The 7,557-nt window shown below is 42.0% G+C and overlaps 1 pseudogene; it reads right to left on the bottom strand.

Moving 5' to 3' along the window:
- Window positions 1–1,644: 1,644 nt before the first annotated feature.
- On the bottom strand, window positions 1,645–7,232 carry LOC135560335 (zinc finger protein ZFP2-like; annotated as a pseudogene).
- Between the last annotated feature and the right edge of the window lie 325 nt (window positions 7,233–7,557).

Below are 7,557 nucleotides of genomic sequence, written 5' to 3'. Positions count from 1 at the left end.
TAAACGGAAAGGCTCTGGAGCAACGAACCGTCCTTGCTGTCTCTGCCTGGCCGGTTCCCCTCTCTCCACTGGGATTCTCTGCCTCTAACCCTATTACAGGGGCTGAGTCACTGGCAAACTGGTGCTCTTTCATGCCGTCCCTAGGAGGGGTGCATCACTTGAGTGGGTTGAGTCACTGACGTGATCTTCCTGTCTGGGTTGGCGCTCCCCCTTGGGTTGTGCCGTGGCGGAGATCTTTGTGGGCTTTACTCGGCCTTGTCTCAGGATGGTAAGTTGGTGGTTGAAGATATCCCTCTAGCGGTGTGGGGGCTGTGCTTTGGCAAAGTGGGTGGGGTTATATCCTTCCTGTTTGGCCCTGTCCGGGGTATCATCGGATGGGGCCACAGTGTCTCCTGACCCCTCCTGTCTCAGCCTCCAGTATTTATGCTGCAGTAGTTTATGTGTCAGGGGGCTAGGGTCAGTTTGATATATCTGGAGTACTTCTCCTGTCTTATCCGGTGTCCTGTGTGAATTTAAGTATGCTCTCTCTAATTCTTTCTTTCTCACTCTCGGAGGACCTGAGCCCTAGGACCAGGCCTCAGGACTACCTGGCACGATGACTCCTTGCTGTCCCCAGTCCACCTGGCCGTGTTGCTGCTCCAGTTTCAACTGTTCTGCCTGCGGCTATGGAACCCTGACCTGTTCACCGGATGTGCTACCTGTCCCAAACCTGCTGTTTTCAACTCTCTAGAGACAGCAGGAACGGAAGAGATACTCTTAATGATCGGCTATGAAAAGCCAACTGACATTTACTCCTGAGGTGTTGATCTGTTGCACCCTCGACAACTACTGTGATTATTATTATTTGACCATGCTGGTCATTTATGAACATCTTGGCCATGTTCTGTTATAATCTCCACCCGGCACAGCCAGAAAGGGCTGGCCACCCTTCATAGCCTGGTTCCTCTCGGGTTTCTTCCTAGGGCCTTTCTAGGGAGTTTTACTAGCCACCGTGCTTCTACACCTGCATTGCTTGCTGTTTGGGGTTTTAGGCTGGGTTTCTGTACAGCACTTTGAGATATCAGCTGATGGAAGGGCTATATAAATACATTTGATTTGAATTACTCTTCCATTTCAGAGCCTTTTTCCCCACTGCAATTCATAAGTGGGCAAATTCCCAAATCATTACAATACTACTTTCCATGTGAGGAACCTTAGTATCTCCAGGCTCTGATCATCATGTTGAACAATTCATCACACTACCACTTGATCAAGATTGTGAAATATTAGGACCCAGCTTCTTCTGCAATGTTCCCCACGACACAGCAGGACAGCTATTCATTGGACTGTCAACACCATGTTGAAACTTTCCACTTTTAGGCTGGGTTTCTTCTCAGCCTTCCCAATGTAAAAGCCTAGATTTCACTTTGTTTGATATCAGGATGTCATATAAGAAAAACTCTTCCCACATTGATCACAGCTTTTTCTCTCCTGTGTGTTCTCTGGTGTTGATAAATTTGATTTGATCAGAACTCTTTTTTTGTTTGTCAATTTTTGTTAAATCACATAAATAGTACTCTTCCATTTCAGAGCCTGGATTTTTCCCCATGAGGCTAATATCCATAACATGTTGATATCAATTCATAAGTGGGCTCTCCTGTTTAGGCTTCTACATTGTGAAATCATTACAATACTCCTACTACAATGTTAAAAAATTCTACATTGTGACATTAATTCATTGAAATCATGAAACAACTACTTCATGTATGTATTTTCTAATATTTGATCAGAGATCTTTTATCAGATTATCTCTGGTCACAGCTATGAGATTTCAATCCTGTGTGTTCTCTGGTGTTGAGTCAGATGGCCAGATTTGAAAAAACTCTTCCCACATTGATCACAGCTATAAGGTTTCTCTCCTGTGTGTGTTCTCTGGTGTACTGTCAGATGGCTCCAGATGAGTAAAACTCTTCCCACATTGATCACAGCTATAAGGTTTCTCTCCTGTGTGTGTTCTCTGGTGTAGAGTCAGGTTGCCAGATGAGCAAATCTCTTCCCACATTGATCACAGCTATAAGGTTTCTCTCCTGTGTGTGTTCTCTGGTGCACTGTCAGATCTCCAGATCGACTAAAACTCTTCCCACATTGATCACAGCTATAAGGTTTCTCTCCTGTGTGTGTTCTCTGGTGTAGAGTCAGATGGCCAGATGTGACAAAACTCTTCCCACATTGATCACAGCTATAAGGTTTCTCTCCTGTGTGTGTTCTCTGGTGTAGTCAGATCTGCCAGATGACAAAACTCTTCCCACATTGATCACAGCTATAAGGTTCTCTCCTGTGTGTGTTCTCTGGTGTAGAGTCAGGTGCCAGATGTGAGCAAATCTCTTCCCACATTGATCACAGCTATAGGGTTTCTCTCCTGTGTGTGTTCTCTGGTGAACTGTCAGAACTCCAGATCGACTAAAACTCTTCCCACATTGACCACAGCTATAAGGTTTCTCTCCTGTGTGTGTTCTCTGGTGTAGAGTCAGGTGGCCAGATGTAGCAAATCTCTTCCCACATTGATCACAGCTATAGGGTTTCTCTCCTGTGTGTGTTCTCTGGTGTTGAGTCAGAGTGCCAGATGTTGTAAAACTCTTCCCACATTGATCACAGCTATAAGGTTTCTCTCCTGTGTGTGTTCTCTGGTGTAGAGTCAGGTTGCCAGATGTAGCAAATCTCTTCCCACATTGATCACAGCTATAAGGTTTCTCTCCTGTGTGTGTTCTCTGGTGCACTGTCAGATCTCCAGATGAACAAAATCTCTTCCCACATTGATCACAGCTATAAGGTTTCTCTCCTGTGTGTGTTCTCTGGTGTAGAGTCAGGTGGCCAGATGTTGCAAATCTCTTCCCACATTGATCACAGCTATAAGGTTTCTCTCCTGTGTGTGTTCTCTGGTGTAGAGTCAGGTGGCCAGATGTAGCAAATCTCTTCCCACATTGATCACAGCTATAAGATTTCTCTCCTGTGTGTGTTCTCTGGTGTAGAGTCAGATCTGCCAGATGTTGCAAAAGCTCTTCCCACATTGATCACAGCTATAAGGTTTCTCTCCTGTGTGTGTTCTCTGGTGTGCACTGTCAGATCTCCAGATCGACTAAAACTCTTCCCACATTGATCACAGCTATGAGATTTCTCTCCTGTGTGTGTTCTTTGGTGTTGAGTCAGATTGCCTGATGATGTGAATCTCTTCCCACAGTCAGAGCAGCAGTAGGTTCTCTTCCCTGTGGGTCTCTGCGGGTGTTTATTGAGGTGTTCTGATCTGGAGAGACTCTTCTCTGTCTCCTCAGCATCATGAGGTTGTTGAGGCTCCCCAGAGGATCCACGATAGTCACGTCTCTCTCCTGTGTGAACAACAAAGTCAGACAGATGATTAAAGGCCCACAACAGCGATAATCCAGTGTAAAAGTTGATGCCAACAGCATAGCCATGATGTTGTACAACAATTGATGTCTGTAATGAATGTTAAAATTGTCTTAAAATGAGCAAGAAGTCATATTTTGTCTTGTTTTCACATTAGTAGTAACATCTAAGATTGTAGACTAGAAATAAGTTATTCATGTTGTTGAAACTCTAAGCAGTGTGGTAGAAGACTTTTGGTCTACAATACAGGCCCCTTTGTGTTTTCTAAAATTGCGGCACGAGGGCAATTTGATTGCATAAACTCCTCCATGCTAATGAGGAAACCACTAGTTATGGATGTCGTATATCTGGTGTGACAAGAGATGAAAAGAATCTGCCCACTCCATCAAGCAATGGGGACAGCAACACAGGGCATTCACGGGACCTCATGGAACCATGGACCACACCTGCAGAAACTGGACAACAGGGGGAAGCAGAGGAGATACCTATCATAGACTTCTCCCAGCTGAAGCAGCGCTTGACATGCCACCTAAGCCGCCTCAAGTGGTAGAAACAACCAGCTGGTATCATTAAGTAGAATCAGCCAACAGTAACACGGAAGCAGCAGAATGGGAGTTAGTAGTGCATGACCTAGATTTAGAATAAGAAGCTTCCATTTAGACACAGGTCTAAGATGACGTAATAAGCAATCTACCGTCCCAGTGTAAGCACTCAGTGTAAGCAATCTACAGTCCCAGTAAGAGCACTCAGTGTAAGCAATCTACAGTCCCCGAGTAAGCACTCAGTGTAAGCAATCTACAGTCCCCGAGTAAGCGGCCGGTGCAAGCAGCAGGGCAGTGTCAGTGTGAAAGTGTGGTTTAGCCACAGCTCCAGAAACTTGCGAACTTCCCCTGTAAAAAGGTATATAAAGAGAACAGAGATCATAAGAGAGGCATGATCCTCACTGACATATGAGACAGACTTCATATGGAGAATCATCATCATAGGTAATTTAAACAGTGAGACTATTGCACTATACGCATTTTTGTTAGACTAGAACAATATTTGAAACACAGGGGTCTTGACACCTCTTGATCACAGACAAAGCGGCAGTCACACAGTGAGACATCAGGTACAGATGTGATTAGCAATACAAGGACACAGCCAAGTACCAGTTACAATATATTGAGTCCATACACAGAGTTGGAAGTGTATAGATATTGGATTTAATATAGCTTTTGTGTAGAATACCAATTACAGGAAAGTGACCAAGGGGCTGAGCATTTAAGGTAATTGAACTATTTTTGCTATTTAAATATTTTAATCAAGTGTTAACCATTTAAAGTTTTGCAATATTATCTGGCATAGCTTAAAGCATAAGGGTTGATTGAGCATTATTGGTATTAGAAACTGTAGAACCATTGAATTGTAATAATGTGTATGACAAAAATTCAGAGTGATCTAATAAAAGCTTTGAAACTTTGACAACTAGGTACAAATCTGTCGAGCAAAATCTTCTGCCCCACTGAACAGGCAGTTAATAGGTGTTCCTAGGCCTGAATATCATTAAAATAAGTAAGAATTTGTTCTTAACTGACTTGCAGTAAAATAAAGTAAAATAATCAGGTAAAAAAAAAATGTTCATTGTGTGGATAATATTATTTTTTAGGAGTCAAATATATTTTTAGGAGTAAAATAAAAAGTCAAAATATATACCAATACATTAAAAAAGTTCAAAATGACTACTACTACTGAGGGCGAGCATAATAACCAATAGAATAAGTTATTAGGTATTGATATATACAGAGGTAAAAGAAACTTGAAGGTAAGGAAATATAGGAGGAATCCATAACACTCAGAATATTTAAATAGGAGTATATCTATCCAAGACCTCATACTAGACCGGAAAATAAGGGAGTGACAACATGAACGAAGGAACAAACCCAACTCACGCCTGAAGGGCCATTATAAATCAAATGAAATAGAAGGGTTGGTAGGCCCTTGTTACACCGCAGTAACTAAAATCCTAAAGTACTCTACCCAGCCAGAAGACGGGGTAGAGGCATTTGCTCAGGTATTAGGCAAATAGTCACTATACAACTATCATTATGACATCATGGATTAATTCTAGAATATACTATATAGCCTAGAAAACTGGTTAAATTATCATTATGACATCATGGATGGCCAGTCCTTGTATTCATAGTGTAGTGAATTCAGGGGGAGGCCCTGAGCTGAACTCAAACCTGGGTCCAGCGACTGTCAAGTCAACACCTTATAACTGTTACGCCAAGATGTCTGAACTTCTTGACGAGGTCAGCTAGGTGTTGGGTTAAGGTTTCTACAATATCGTTCTCTATGAATTTGAGAGTGGTTACACTTCTCCTTCCCCCATCCCTCAGCTGTTAACCAAGTCTCTGGGCAGCCATTTTGTTGCTGTTTAAAAAAAAACACACAACCCAGCAATCTGCAGTTCAAACAATAACAAATCTGTCATTCCACCACTATTTTGGTAATAAAATTATTATGGGTTTGGATAAATGTAACTACAGACAGACCTATGGATGCAAGGACTGACCATCCATGATATCAACATTATAGTTTTAACCATGTTGAGGCAGCAGGGTAGCCTAGTGGTTAGAGCGTTGGACTAGTAACCGGAAGGTTGCAAGTTCATATCCCCGAGCTGACATGGTAAAATCTGTCAACAGGCAATAACCCACTGTTCCTAGTCCATTGAAAATAAGAATTTGTTCTTAACTGCTATACAGTGTTGATTTACATTGTTTCTAAACATTATAGTAAAAAAATATTATTTGGGGTTCTGATGGGGTACAACAGTTGAACTCAGCTCATGAGGCATGTGTTATATTCTTCAAGAATCAATGGCTGTAAATAAATCATTTAAAAGTCACAATATGGATGTAGCAATTGCAGATTTCCACCTTAACACCAAACATCAGTTCAACTGCAGAGTTTGTGCCTCTGTTGTTAAGACAGTACTTACTAGTGTTAATCAGGGAACGGTTTCTAAAAACCATCTTATGGCTAAATTCATCGTTAGAACCATTGGATGCCTTAAGATGCGTTTGGGAAACCGGAACCAGATATCCAGGTTCCTCCTCTTCCTCCTTTTTCGATGTAACAGTCATCTCCTCCCCCTCCTCTTTCACGCCATAAACTGCATCTTCCTCTCCTTTTACTGTGACATCATCCTCCTCTTTCACTCTGAACGCGCCCTCCTCTTCTTTCACAGTAACGGCCCCACTCTCTACTTCTTGTTTTACTGTGATATCTTCCTCGTCTTTCACTCTGAACGCGTCCTCCTCTTCTTTCACAGTAACGGCCCCACTCCCTACTTCTTGATTTACTGTGATATCCTTCTCTTCATTAGAAGGAGAGTAGCTTAGTGACCGCATGGTCGGGGATGTTAGCTAGCTAGGCTAATGCTAACTTAACCAGCCCGCTAGCTGAATAATAACAACACCGTAAATATGAAATTAAATCGGATAACTAACTAGACGATAGAAGTGGGTTTAAAACACAGTGGCTAATATACACTAAAGCGTCTAAAGAGCTATATTGGTTCGTCTATTTTGTCTAGCAAGCTACCGAGGTGTCTGACTAACTGTTGCTGCTGTTGAAAGAAGCGTTCCGTCCACTAGATTATACGTCACACCAGCAGCCACGCCTTACATTCCCAGACCGCATCTGCTGACTGGAGTGGGTAACGCAGTTGAGTAAAATGGAGATTTTATCTTCAGATAACAAGTTAAAGTGTACGAAGCATGAGTTTTAACTCACCAGTGTAACAATACAGTGTGGTTAAAGACATAGTAAGCTAATTGTAATCACGATATGGTTACCTATAAGAACAAACAGTTATGTTTTTGCGTTATTACATATTTATTAACTTATTTTGTGACTCTTCCAAACTACACACAATGCAGTATTTCTCAACGTCATATGGATGATCTTCTCTGTGCTACTGAGTTTGTTTGCCAGTGTAACGGTGTAACGAACATGTTTAAAATATTTGTATCCTCTATTTAACGAGGCAATTAATTTAAGAACAGTGCCTTAGACCGCTGCCCCGCTCGTGTGATAAAGGTATAGGATTCTGGGTAATCCACAGCAGATTTATGGAGAATTTGAAAATTGAGTGGTCCTGGGATAGAAATGTATAAAATTGACATT

This window comes from Oncorhynchus nerka, linkage group LG15, assembly GCF_034236695.1.
Source record: "Oncorhynchus nerka isolate Pitt River linkage group LG15, Oner_Uvic_2.0, whole genome shotgun sequence".
Taxonomy (NCBI): Eukaryota; Metazoa; Chordata; class Actinopteri; order Salmoniformes; family Salmonidae; genus Oncorhynchus; species Oncorhynchus nerka.
The sequence above is the reverse complement of the archived record's forward strand: the minus strand, read 5'-3'. Positions and strand labels throughout refer to the sequence as shown.